This window comes from Quercus lobata, chromosome 3, assembly GCF_001633185.2.
Source record: "Quercus lobata isolate SW786 chromosome 3, ValleyOak3.0 Primary Assembly, whole genome shotgun sequence".
Classification (NCBI taxonomy): Eukaryota; Viridiplantae; Streptophyta; class Magnoliopsida; order Fagales; family Fagaceae; genus Quercus; species Quercus lobata.
This window is the reverse complement of record NC_044906.1, coordinates 16,593,755-16,607,021: the sequence shown is the minus strand read 5'-3', so window position 1 is coordinate 16,607,021 and position 13,267 is coordinate 16,593,755. Positions and strand designations below refer to the sequence as shown.

At 37.8% G+C, this 13,267-nt stretch overlaps 1 long non-coding RNA gene across 1 annotated transcript; it reads right to left on the bottom strand.

Moving 5' to 3' along the window:
* Window positions 1-9,844: 9,844 nt before the first annotated feature.
* On the bottom strand, window positions 9,845-10,766 carry LOC115978691. The gene is made up of 2 exons (XR_004088815.1): window positions 10,592-10,766; window positions 9,845-10,199 (listed from the first exon to the last, which is right to left on the bottom strand). It is a non-coding gene; the product is annotated as an uncharacterized LOC115978691 (long non-coding RNA).
* Window positions 10,767-13,267: the final 2,501 nt, after the last annotated feature.

The following is a 13,267-nucleotide window of genomic DNA, read 5'->3' as shown; positions in this document are numbered from 1 at the left end:
GTTGACTCTTCTTGATTTGGCATTTTTCCAAAAATGAAATAGATTCCTCCTTACAATGGGTGGGCTTGAGAAGCTTTTGACCATCCTCCCCTTTGCTGCATGTCCTCTGCGTTGACTAAAATCCCTCGGTTCTTACGTCAGGTACTAAACTCGAGGATACCACTTGTCTCTTTCACTTCTATCTGCCTCTTGATTTTGAGAAATCTAACGAACCTTTCCTTCTTTCAAGGATACTTGTGAGTGGTTTGTTCTATCTTCTAGATCACCCACGTCCTTCTCAAGATCTTCTAAGCCATCCACATCATTCTCAAGATCTCCTAGGCTTTTCCTCAACGGATCTACTTCTTAAAGGATGAGGATCCCACTCGTGGCCTAAGTTTGGGTCCTCTTCTTTTTTTACTTTTTCATTCCTTTTCCTTCTTTTTGGCTTTTAGACCTTCATAGTCCTTCTTAACTTCTCAGGCTAGGTCTTTTGTCAAGGCCCATGGTCTTTTTTTGTTTTTCATGGAATAAGCTTCTTGTCAAATTTTGGTCATTAACAATTAGTTTTTCGGAGCACATGAAGTGAATTCAGGGGCGGAGCCACATAGTGGCTTGGGGGGGCCGTGGCCCCTGCAAAAGAAAAAAAAAAAAAAAAAAAAAAAAAAAAATTCCATTAGAGTAGGTAGAAAAAATAATTGGGCCCCCCCAATATTGGACAACAGGCCCCCCAAAACCCATTTCTCAACTATTCTTCCTACCCCAGCTTTAGTTTTAGGCCTTATATACTCCAAATAAAACAAAAAGTTGGTCCACTTCGTTTAAATACTCAAGTCCAAACACTAACAACAAAATTTCACTCTCTCCATCTCAAAAAACCCACCCACATTGACCCACGGAATCCCTTATTCCTTCTTATTTTGTTTTGTCTTCTTTGATACACTTTCACTTGCACTAGTACCGCCGCCTACAAGCCCCCAAAACTCCAGTCCTCTGTCCTCACAGTCCCAAAAAAAAATCCTGACCTATTTTTTCTTTCTTCATCAGCTTTAGTTTTGGAACTTGGTGACTGCTTGGTGAGTTTTCTTCTCTTTCTTAAGCATTATACATTCATCTCTTTTTATTGTCTTCTTTTTTTCTTTTTTTCTTTTTTCTTTTTTTTTTAAATTTTCTCAACTATCTACACCTAATGGTGATAAATCGGCGAGTCAGGTCCGAGTCGAGTACAACTCGTTCAAGATTGACGTCACCGCTTTGTTCCTCGCCGTACACTTCGGCAACGTCTCCCTCGTGAAGAAGCTACCGGTGACTCTCTCAAACTCAGACTCACTCTCACTCAAGCTTGAGTTTTTCAGTTTTTTTTTTTTTGGTTTAAACTGTTTCATTCGCATTGTTGATTCTCAATAAGTGAAACTGTTTTCTGTGTTTTGAAAAATATTGAAAGTGTTTTGTTTTAGTGATCAAATTTGAGATCCGTTTCTGTTTTTAATTTTGAATTTTTTTGTCTTTTGTAGAGTGTTCTGTTTTGTTTTTGAAAATATTGACAGTGTTTCTATATGCATTTTGGTGATTCAGATTGAGATTTATGGTTTTTTGTATTCTCATTGCTGGTTTTCACTGATTCCAAAGTTTTTTTATGCTTATTTTAGAACAGTCCAATTACGTGTGATTCAAAGTTTTCATTTTTACTGATTTGGAAGCATATCATGCGTGAAAATCTAAGGCACCTATCACTATATTTTGTGAGAGTATTTACTATTCGAAAGTGCTTTAAGTTTTTTTTGAAAAATTTGAGCATATTTGACTTTTTATATCTGCTCCTTAATTACTGTGAAGTTGCCTAAATATTCACATGCTCTTTATATTTTCATAGATTTTTAGAGAAATACATGATTGAAGGAATGGGGAGATTGTCTGTGATGAGTCTTGAAGGGAAGATCTAAAGTTGGAGGCAGATGTAGTAGGCATTGCCACACGGGTGACCCATCTTTGCACTTTGTGAAGACAAAGTTTCTAAGGTAAAATTTATTTGATTTATTACCTATTTTTGATTAGTTAGATATCATGTGGCTGTGGATATGGCTGTGGGTGTTGTTCGAATCGGCCCCTCCCATGTAAGAATTCCTGGCTATGCCCCTGAGTGAATTCACCATCCATTGCTTGCTTTGAAGCTCCCTGAAATCATTAACCAAAGAAGAAATGCCAAAAGAACAATCGGTTAGTAATTTAATACCCATGGATGAATCTAACTCCAGTAAAATATTCCTAAAGAATATGACCTTTTTTTTAAAATGAATATATATAAAAATTTGGGGTGATAAGCCCAGCAACTTTGAGGGGCCACTCTCATAATGTGGTTCCATCACTGCTTATCAAAACAGTAGTGAGACAACAATTGATCACCACAACTCTTGGTTTTCTTATTATTTAGACACTCCTGGATAAGTGGAAAGCACTGACTACCATGGAGTCAACTTTTTATCAGCAGTGTAGACACACACTGAAACTTTTTTTTTGCTGAATGTATTTTTTTGATAGGTTTTTTTGTTAAATGTAGACAGTGAAACTTAAAACTCATGGAAATGCTTGTATATATATTATAGGGACTAATTTCATGAAGGTATATTCAAAAACTATATACATATTCATGTGCATCCAATCATGTTAATCACCAGAGTTCCTGCCCAAGCCCATATATAGTTGGCATGGCCTACAGGCTACAAGGGCGTGCAAGCAAGAATGGGACGGGTCCTGATGGGGACTGAGTGACAGACATACCCAATTTATTTTTCAACTGTAGCTCTGCTCCTTCGTCCATTCCTTCAAAAACACAAATCAGCCATATGGTTATTTATTTTTGTCTCTTATTCTTTTTTTTTTTTGCTAAACGTCTCTTTTTTTTTTCCTTATTGTACCAGCAAATACCTACCTTTACTTTGAAGAAGTAAATACTAAATAATTTACATTTACCAAAAGAAAAAAGAAGTAAATAAATTACGTACTCTATCAGACTTTTGTGGCACAATTATTTTGCCATGCCATGAGTGATATTAAACAACAGGAGTCACTGTAAAAAGCATAGAATTTGAATCATATCATGTGGTAGCATATGGGACTAGATCTTTTTTGTTCACCATGCCCATCAAACTTAAAAACATAAGGATAGCATGTTAACGTATATTATGTTATGGGCTTTAGGCCCAACTAGGTTACTTGTATAGTACACTTGTACTTGTACTACACTTTACTTGTACCGCACACATAGGTCTCCTATATTAAGACACTGATGTATATTCTTTGATCGATGAAATACAATACATTCATTCAGTATTTCTAACATGGTATCAGAGCCACTGCTCTGACCTTTTCTTAGCAGTCTTGTCTTCATTGTGTGACTTCCTTTCTTTTACTAACGCTTCCGCCATCACAACTGCCGCCGCAGCCTATCGCCGTTGAACCTCCGACGTCATCCAGCCGTCGTCCTTGGGTTCCGGACCTGCAGCCGCCGTCGTTCTGGAGTTTCACACTACACAGACCACTGCTCTTTGCATTACCGCTGCGAATATTGCTCCGATTTCATTTTTGAAGGTACCACTGAGATCGACCTGCGCCGATCTACACATCCGTGGAAACCTCGTCACCATAGGAGACCTCACGCGCCCTCACGCGCCGCTCAAAGTTGCTGCTTCGACGATCACGCGCCACACGCGCCACACGCGCCGAAATTTCAAGCCACGCGCTTCCCACGCGCCGTCACGCGCCGTCAACTTGCTGCCACGCTCCTGCACGCGCCCTCACTGGTCTGCTGACGTCATCTCACCTGCCACGTCAGCCCTAGCTGCGTCAGCATCCACTATTCTGCTGACGTCATCGCCACGTCATCCCGTGACGTCATCGTCTGACCGTTGACCGAGCGTTGACCTTTGACCGAGCGTTGACCGTTGACCATCGTTGACTGTTGACTTTGACCGTTGACTTTTTCGGGGTTGACTTTTTCTGTCCAGGTGCTCCTTACCCAGTTTTTCGCGTAGATTTCGTTTTTGCAGTCTATTTTTGCATATTTTGCTTCAAAATGAAGAATAAGGACAAGTCTTCTTCCTTTTGCAACAATCGTCGCCGACAATCCAACAAACGTTTTTGCAATTTTTGCAAACGTTTTGGCCATAATATTGATACTTGCTATCAACGCAACAAATCAGTTGTTTCCATTTCTGCTGCTACTGTTGCTAACACTGAGAGTGTCCAACCTATGGCTCCCGTCTCTGCACAGTCTCAGTCTTCTGGATCCACTTTCACCATTTCCAGAGATGACCTTATAAATATCATCGCCAATGTCATTCGTATGGTTGGTAATGCATCTTATTCCTCTTCTCTCTCAGTTTTATCTGGTATGTCTCCTACTTCTTGGCTTATGGATTCTGCTTGTTGCAATCACATGACACCTCACTCGTCCTTATTTTCTGAACTTAAACCTGCACCACACCCTCTTAATATTCGCACAGCAAATGGTTCCACAATGTCTGGTCATAATATAGGTTCCGTTGCGACCCCCAATCTCTCGATTCCTGGAGTCTTTAATGTTCCTGACCTTTCTTATAATTTGTTTTCTGTTGGACAATTAGCTGAGTTGGGTTATCGCATTATCTTTGATTATTCTGGGTGTATTGTGCAGGATCCGAGGACGGGACAGGAGCTTGGGACTGGTCCCAGAGTTGGGCGTATGTTTCCCGTGGACAACCTTCGTCTTCCACTTGTTGCTCCTGTTTCTGTTGCTGCAGCTGCTACAGCTTCTTCAATTCCTTCCCTTGCACTTTGGCATGCTCGACTTGGTCATGCATCTTCCTCTCGGGTACAACAATTAGCTTCTAGAGGTTTGTTAGGTTCAGTGTCTACAAAAAATTTTGATTGTGTTTCGTGCCAATTAGGAAAACAACCAGCTTTGCCTTTCAATACTAGTGAATCAATATCCACTGATATCTTTGACCTTATTCATTCTGATGTTTGGGGCCCTTCCTCTGTCTCTAGTATTGGTGGGTCTCGATATTTTGTTGTCTTTGTTGATGATTACTCTCGCTATAGCTGGATTTTTAATATGAAACATCGTTCTGAATTATTGCAAGTATATTCTAATTTTGCAAAAATGGTTGAAACTCAGTTTTCCAAACGCATCAAAATTTTTCGATCTGATAATGCTCTTGAATATACTAAATATGCTTTCCAAGCTGTTTTGCATTCCTATGGCACTGTTCATCAACTAACTTGTCCAGGTACCTCTCAGCAAAATGGTAGAGCCGAACGGAAACTTCGTCATATTCTTGACACTGTTCGTGCTCTCCTTCTCTCTGCCAAAGTTCCTGCTCCTTTTTGGGGCGAAGCTGCTCTTCATGCTGTTCATGCTATTAATCGCATTCCGAGTCCGGTTATCCAAAATCAAACTCCATATGAGCGCCTTTTTGGGTCATCTCCAGACTATCACCACCTTCGCTCCTTTGGTTCTGCTTGTTTCGTTCTTCTTCAGCCATATGAGCATAACAAACTTGAGCCTCGGTCAAGGCTTTGTTGTTTTCTTGGCTATGGAGAAACTCAAAAGGGGTATCGGTGTTATGACCCTGTCTCTCATCGTCTTCGTGTTTCCCGCAATGTTGTCTTTTGGGAACATCGCCTCTTTGTCGAGCTCTCTCACTTTCGTGCCTCCCTATCTTCCTCCTCTGTTTTAGATCTTTTTCCAGATGAGGCACATATTCCTTCTGTAGCTGCTCCTGATCCTCCTGTAGTTGCTCCTGATTCTCTTGTAGACTTCTCTGTCCAACCACCAGATATCACTGATCCCTTTCCTAGTTCACCCTTTAATGAACAGGTGGAAGATGAACAGGTTGAAGACGAGCTACTCAACCCCAACCCTGAGCTTGGGTCCCCTGCTCCTGCTCCGCCTGAAGATCTTGCACAAGACATTCCACCTCGTCACTCAACTCGAGTAAGATCTATTCCTGCACATTTACTTGACTATCATTGTTACACTGCTCTTGCTACACTACATGAGCCTCACACCTATCGTGAGGCTTCCACTGACCCTTTATGGCAGATTGCAATGAAAGAGGAACTTGATGCATTATCTAAAAATCATACTTGGGATTTGGTAACACTCCCTCCCGGGAAATCTGTGGTTGGTTGTAAGTGGATCTACAAGATTAAGACTCGCTCTGATGGGTCCATTGAGCGCTACAAAGCTCGTCTTGTTGCAAAAAGTTTTACACAGGAGTATGGGATTGATTATGAAGAGACCTTTGCTCCGGTTGCTCGTATCTCATCTGTCCGTGCCCTCTTAGCTGTTGCTGCTGCCCGTAAATGGGATCTTTTTCAGATGGATGTTAAAAATGCATTCCTTAATGGGGATTTAAATGAAGAAGTTTATATGCAACCTCCTCCTGGTCTCTCTGTTGACTCAAACAAGGTTTGTTACCTTCGACGTGCACTTTATGGCCTTAAACAAGCTCCACGAGCTTGGTTTGCCAAATTCAGCTCTACCATCTCTCATTTGGGTTACATGGCCAGTCATTATGATTCTGCCTTATTTCTTCGTCGCACTGACAAAGGCACTATTTTACTTCTCCTGTATGTGGATGATATGATCATAACTGGTGATGATCTCAGTGGCATTCAAGAACTCAAGGGTTTTCTCAGTCAGCAATTTGAGATGAAAGATCTTGGACATCTCAGCTACTTCTTGGGTCTTGAAATCACTCATTCTACAGATGGACTTTATCTTACTCAAACTAAGTATGCTTCTGAACTCTTGTCTCGAGCTGGACTCACTGATAGCAAGACTATTGACACTCCAGTTGAGCTTAATGCGCATCTGACTCCCTCAGGGGGGAAACCATTGTCTAATCCCTCTCTTTACAGACGATTGGTTGGCAGCCTAGTTTATCTCACAGTTACTCGTCCAGACATCTCCTATGCTGTTCATCAGGTGAGCCAGTATCTGTCTGCTCCACGATCAACTCAGTATGTTGCTGTTCTGCGCATTCTTCGATACCTGAAGGGCACCCTCTTCCATGGCCTTTTCTACTCAGCTCAGTCTCCTCTTGTACTCCGTGCATTCTCTGATGCTGATTGGGCAGGAGATCCCACTGATCGCAGGTCCACTACAGGTTATTGCTTTCTCCTTGGTTCTTCTTTGATTTCTTGGCGAAGTAAGAAACAAACCTTTGTGTCCCGCTCTAGTACTGAAGCAGAATATCGTGCCCTTGCTGATACCACATCTGAGCTCCTTTGGCTACGATGGCTTCTTAAGGATTTAGGTGTGTCCACATCCTCTGCTACTCCCCTTTATTGTGACAACCAGAGTGCCATTCATATTGCTCACAATGATGTCTTCCATGAACGGACTAAACACATCGAGATTGATTGTCATTTTATCCGTTATCATCTTGTCCATGGTGCTCTCAAGCTTTTCTCCGTCTCCTCCAAAGATCAACTTGCAGATATCTTCACCAAGTCACTTCCTAAGGGACGCACTCGTGATTTGGTTGACAACCTCAAGCTGGTCTCACATCCACCTTGAGTTTGAGGGGGGCTGTTAACGTATATTATGTTATGGGCTTTAGGCCCAACTAGGTTACTTGTATAGTACACTTGTACTTGTACTACACTTTACTTGTACCGCACACATAGGTCTCCTATATTAAGACACTGATGTATATTCTTTGATCGATGAAATACAATACATTCATTCAGTATTTCTAACATAGCAAACTATTCGATTCTATACCTATAAGATACCGAAAGTTTACATTTTTCCATTATAGTATTTTATTTATTTTGTTCGTTTGTTTGTGTGTTGGGGAATGAAATGGCAAGATATTTTTGCTAGATTTATGGTACAATAATCGAGTTCCCGAACATTGGAATATGTTAAAAATGCTCTTCTTTATAATGCTTATTCAAATATAAATTAAACTATAAAATACTACAGACCCTATATTCTATTTACCAAAAAAAAAAAAAAAGACCCCATATTCTAATTGAAGTATATAGCCTGTGATTCTGGCCTTTTCAATCTACTTTTGCCAGAAAGTGCAGCTACTTTGGCCAGTTCTTCATTAACTTAGCCCCGATACAGAAGTTTCTATTTACTTTGGTAACTCTCTCTAATGGTTTCTATAATCAGTATGAAAATAACATTCTCATGTAAGCAACCAACTGATTGATTACATTTCGTACGTGCACAACATTTTACTCGATTAAAGTCTTGATTTGGCAATCAGAATCACACTTTTCTTGACACATTACTGAGTCGAATTTTTGTCTTAGACTAACATGTCCAGAATTGGATGAAAATCAATGGTGTATGAGATTTTGTTTGCTAATCTGATACGTCCAATCGGTTGGTGAAACTCAAATCCAAATCCCCATCTGGAAAATTGTATCGTTTTTGACATTGAGAGCTACTTCTTGATGGTATTGCATGTGGCTCTTTAACTCTCATAGGTTGCTGACAGATTTTAATTTCAACCAAATGGGCCACAGTTAATATAGATCAGTCATCAGTGTTTCATAAAGGCCCTCACATGATGGAGATTTTTTTTTTCTTCCTTTGGATCTTTTTGTTGTTTTATTAGTGTTTTCTTCGAACTTTTATAATAATCAGAAAAGACATTTATGATCAATAACTAAATATATATGCACATGCAGATAATATTTTCAAATCTTAGAATTTTTTTATTATCAGTTGTTCTCAGTAACTGTGCCACCAACAAAAAAATCTTAACCCAACACTATAATTATAATCATTCTTACTACTGCTAAAATATTGGGACATCTATGATGCTGTGTGATCCAATTCACATGATCAAGTCCATTAAAAACTCTAGGATTCATAATATTAGTTATTACTAGTACTGAACAAATTGTGCACTCCTTTAATAAAAAAATAATTGTGTAATCTTACTCGGTACTGTGTGTTTGTATTATCTTTTTATTGATATGTTTAATTTATTTACTTACTAAAAGAAAATTAAGAAAAGTTATATTTAAAAAGTAAGATTTTAAAAAATTGCACATAAACAAAATTCACATATAATAGAATGAAAAAAAAAAAAAAGTCATTCTCAAATACAAAGCTATAATTGCCTCTAAATCATATGTTTAATTTGAAACTTTTTTTGGGGTAAAAAGAAAAAATGCATAGGCAGGGAGGATGAAAATCCCTACACGCCGCCTAGAACAACATGGAAGGAAATGGATATCAACTCACTCACTAATAAGGATACAAAAGGACTGGAAGTCTAGAACCCAAGACCTAAAATTTGAGACTAATTTAGCAATTAGGAGTTAATTTGGAAATTAATTATAATTATATCCAATTCTCCCCCGAATTCAAATTCCATTTTGAGATTCACAATTCTATTGGGAAAAGGGACAGTTGTTTATCACTCACCTTACCGGCACCAACAGGGTTTGGTAAATGGAGGTTTGGACCCTAGTTAGTTTTGTATCATTTTTTTTTTTTATCAAGTTAAAACTTGATCTAGGCAAAATGCAAATTTTAAGGTAAAGTTCTGTTGTCATATGAGATGAAAATTCTGTTATTTGTAAAATCTGCATTCTTAGTTTTCCAGTTGGAAAATTAAATACCAAAAAGTTTATCTTTCTATTTTTGGATGAAATAATCATTCCACACAATAACTCAATGAGCCAATGTTCACGTCACGTATTATATATCTGCATAAATCTCACCATTTTTCCCTCTTATTTTGGATTGATACTCTATCTTGTACCACCCACATAACTAATTAAAGGGAAAAAAAAAAACATTAAGAAGAAGGTAGAGCAGAAGAACATTCCATATCATATATAGTAGAAATAATTAAATACACAACTAGAGGTTGCCATTTATTTTCAATTATTCTTGAAAAGCCATACACAAATCAACATTAGTTAACAATTCATCACATAGATGATGAGGCTTTTTTAATAGTCTAAAGCTGCATAATAAACCAAAAAACCTATCACAGAGTAGATAATATTTTAATTATAGTTCTCCAAATCAGGCTTGGCAAGTTGAACATGAGCAACCAGCACCACACTTGCATGAGCCCCTGCCAGTCCCACCAGCCGCTGCACTCTCTGGGCATGAGCATGGGTTGCACCCACAGTGCTGGCCACAGGTGCATGTCTTGTGTTCACCCCCACTCGCGGTTGAATCCTTGCTACTACACCTGATTCACATTGCAAAACTCAATTTTTTTTTTTTTTTACTTAGGTATAAATCCATATTCACAAAGTTTGGTGGTAATTTTTGGATTAAAGTATATAAAAGTATAAGAAAGTTGCATTGAAAAATACTCATATATAAATCCATGTTTGTTTATATAATTCTTTTGGGTCAAAGTACAAAAAGGTTGCATTGAATTATTTAGAGTACCCTATATAACTCTTTTCAAGTCTACATTTTGTTGTATCCTTATCATAACTCTAATGCTTTTCATATAACCGTTTGTAACATAATTAAATGAACAATGAAAAACACACTCTGGCCATGTTTGTTTATATGAGTAAAACATGGGGAGCTAATTGCACAACACATATATATCTAACACTGAGTGATTACCTGCAGGAAACACCACCGGGGCATGGTACAGTGCATCCACACTTGTCATTACAACCCATGCCTGAAACTCCTCGAATATCTGCCATTTTTTCACAACACCTTTCAATTGAATTACTTGCTATAGCGCTAGTTAAGGTACAGTAGTCTTCAGTCTGTATATCTTCCTTGCAACAGTGCTTTCCTTTATATAGTGCAATTCCTAGGCCTTGCATGTCTCATGCCAACTGGCACACGTATAAGATTTTCGGCAAATCTTACACGTACATGGCATTGTTGGGCACAAATAGTAAGATCAACATATGGCAAAGAATGAAGTTGAAGTCGCAAATTGACTTCTTCATGGTTCTTCTTTTGCTGACAAATGGCACACAAAGTTTAAGGAGACTAGAAACGTGTCAATTTTTAAGGTAGAAGAAGTGGCAGAGACTTTTTCATGCTTCTTGGAATAGCTATAGGTAGTACCACAACTATCTTACATGTTAAATTGTGACTGGTTGTTTGTCAATTTCACATAAATTTTCAATCTGCCACGTGAATAGTTGTGGCACAAAATGTACCATTTTATGTGATTTTAAAATTTTTCTGCAAAAAACCCCAGATTGCGCTTAAAGATATTGTCCAATCCATAATACAAGTTTTGTCCATGATTAGCTAAAATAATAGAATATCATCGTTCTTTGACAAAGTCATAACAACATGATAAAATCAATGTTGGAAGTATTTTCTGTAAATGCACACAGAAAGAAACACAAAAAAAATAAATAAATAAACAAAAATGAAGCATGTATGCAATTGGGAGATTAATAAGTTTTCATGACTTGATGATTATGTATAAGCTTGGAGGGGCTATGAATCCCAAAAGGGCCAGGAGTGTTTGAAAATAATTGCTAAGTCTTTGACCTAATCTTAAACATCTTTCTCTAATTAAGTTTACATTCTCCTTTTTTCTTTAAAACAGGAAATTAAATTAGTAATATTTGATTCATAATAATACTACCTTAAAATAAGGTGTGCATGACATCCCACGAAATGTAATATAAAACCAAAAAAGAAAAAGAAAAAAAAAAACGTTTAAGATTTAAATCTCCTCCATTGTGCAATAGAATTATTAAAAAAAAAAATTAAAAATTTTTGACTCTTTTAAAAACATTCTTGACCTCAACCTATATATTCTAACAAATAGGTTTTTATTGAAAATGATCAGATATATAGTTTAGAGTAATGCTCCCTCCTCTCACATGAGAGATGGGGCTCCACATGTGGGTCCCACCATGAGACCCACCCCTCATGTGAGAGGAAGAAGCAATGCTCCTAGGTAAATTTTACTTGATTTTTACTAACAGAGATAATGATATGTGCCATGGTGGGACGATATCTAATTACTTTCATCCCCTTTTGGCCCAACACGGTGCTAATGCAATACTAATTGATATCTACAAACAGGCTTTCAAGTAGAGGGGTTTAAAGAGGCTTTGGGGTATGGATGAGTTGTTTTGGAAGCATTGATAGTCTTGCTGATGCTCCTTCAATAAGAAGATGTGGATTTCTATTCTAAGAAGACCATTTCATTGGAGGAAATTTATTTTGAGAACACTATTTGTAAGCTAGTCCTAGGAAACTGTAATATATATAACCAATTTGTGTGTTGTTATTATGTTGTCATTGTATTGTCACCATTTTGTTGACATTATGTTGCCATTATATTGTCATGGCTAATTATAGCATATTGTAAGAATACTAGAATATGATAAATGTGTATTCCCTCCTCTCATATAAGAGTAAATCTTTCTAACTAAATTCATGTTGGGACCTAGTATTCATATGAGAAAAAATGAGCACGCATTTATTGTACTTACACATTATTTTATAATTTTCCATTCTATCTTGTTTCCATCATGCAACATACATAGAATTACATTCTCAATTCAGATTATGACATTTTTCTTTTTGATAAAAGTAGGCAATGCATCTAAAAGCTAGGTACATAATTATTAAGAAGGGACTAATAAACTAATGTGCCAATGTCCATACAATCCAATAGATAAACATTATAACAAAATAAGGACAATGATCAAATATTCCACAAGTCTCCTTTCTTTTCCCTGCCTTCTTTAGCTAGCATGTCAGGAGTTTCATTAGTGTGGGTTCCTTTTCTTTTTTTTGGATGGTACCCAGGTCCATTGATGACAAGAGATCCTGGGCCTCCAAGGATAGCTGATTGATTGTTGGTTGGATTGGGTTCGGTTCTCTGCGGCCTATTGGGGTCGTTATATGAACCGGTTTGTACACAAGTCACATAGAGCTCCTCAAGATAAAAATGTGATTTCCTCCTAAGCAATAAAATATTATTGTAAGTGTTTTAATGTCTTAAAATGATCTTTTACCCTTACAAAATGAGTAAAAGAATTATTCATAATATTCACAATGAGAAGGAGATGAAATAGAATATTTAAGGCTCATCTTTTACTGTGTAAACATTTAAAAGAGTTCATTCGCTTAGTTCCTCCATAATGAATCCTTGGGAAAGATGTTGAAATGGTTCCTCCACTAGCAATTCCCAAGATATGAGAAAGATATTCTAGTGGTTCATCCACCAGCAATTCCCAGGACGTAGGAAAGATGTTGTGGTGGTACCTCCACCAGCGGTTCCTAGGATGTAGGTTCGTGGTTCCCAGG